Raw genomic sequence first — 1,385 nt, 5'->3', positions numbered from 1 at the left:
CAGGAATCATTATTGCTACAACATCTTCTAAACCTATCAGACAGATAGAGAAAAGGAACCTTAAGTAAAACAAATGATTGCCCAAAGACAATCATAGAACCATAGAATATCCTGAGTTGAAAGGGACACATATGGATCACTGAAGTCCAACTCCCAACCCTGCACAGACACCCCAACAATCCATCATGTGCCTGAGAACATTGTCCAAACACTCCTTGAGCTCTGTCAGGCTTGGGGCTGTGACCACTGCCCTGGGAGCTGTTCCAGTGCCCAAACACCTCTGGGGGAAGAACCTTTCCCTAATATCTAACCTAAATCTCCCCTTACACAACTTCAGGCCATTCCCTTGGGTCCTGTCACTGGTTGCCAGAGAGAAGAGATCAGTGCTGCCCCTGCACTGCCCCTGGTGAGGAAATTGTAGATGACTATGAACAAGCCAAGTAACCTCAGCTGCTCCTACTGTGGCTTCCCCTTGAGACCTTTGACCGTATTCGTTGCCTTCCTTTGGATGTCCTCCCATAGCTTAGTATCTTTCTTATTTTGTGGCACCCAAAACTGCACACAGCTCAGCTGAGCCCAGATGAGCTCCTGACACAGTCTGCAGCTTGGCCCCAGCACAGCTGAGGGGGCACAGTCCACGAGGGGGATGAAGCAGGGCCTTCCCACAGTCCTGCCAAGCCTTCCAAAGCTACAACCCCCTGAGCCGGGCCCTGCACCGACCTCTCTAGCCTTGACTCTGCACCAGCTTTCCTTTCTATACAGCTCTGCTTGATTTTACTTGCATCACATATTTTCATAATTTTATGGCCCCTGTGTCCATGACAAATATGGTCTGAAATTATCTGGGATTTGGTGGCTCATTAAATGCCTTTTCTGGCTTTATAAAACAAACTATCTCTGCTTCATGGCTCAATATTCTGGATATTCTGTTCCTCCACTTCATGACATAAGCATGTAGTCTATTTTTACACCTAAACTATGTTTTGCAATACTGCAATGTAGCAACAACAGCACATGAAATGATCCCAAAGTGGCAGCTCGAAAGGTAGAGACTGAGGGTGTCTGAGGTCAGAGAGCAACACTGGGGTGGGTGTCAGAGGTTCAGCTGAAACCCCAGGAAATCCAGCAGCATGTTGTTAATCCCAGGGCTATCTTTGGCTGTGGCAGGAGGAGGAAGCACTGCCAGTGTTGGGACACCTGGGGAGGTGGGAAGGGATCGCTCAGCCTTGAATAGAGGCACGGGAGGGTGACTGGATTTCCAACAGCATCTCCCTCCCTCCAGGCTGGTACCCAGTGCAGCACTGTGCCCTGGTCCTCATGGTCCAGCTCAGCCATTTCTTCACCAAAACCCCCTGGGAGATATAAACTAGGTCCTCCAATGCACT

Source organism: Acanthisitta chloris, unplaced genomic scaffold (assembly GCF_000695815.1).
Source record: "Acanthisitta chloris isolate BGI_N310 unplaced genomic scaffold, ASM69581v1 scaffold24364, whole genome shotgun sequence".
Taxonomy (NCBI): Eukaryota; Metazoa; Chordata; class Aves; order Passeriformes; family Acanthisittidae; genus Acanthisitta; species Acanthisitta chloris.
This window is presented reverse-complemented; position numbering follows the sequence as displayed.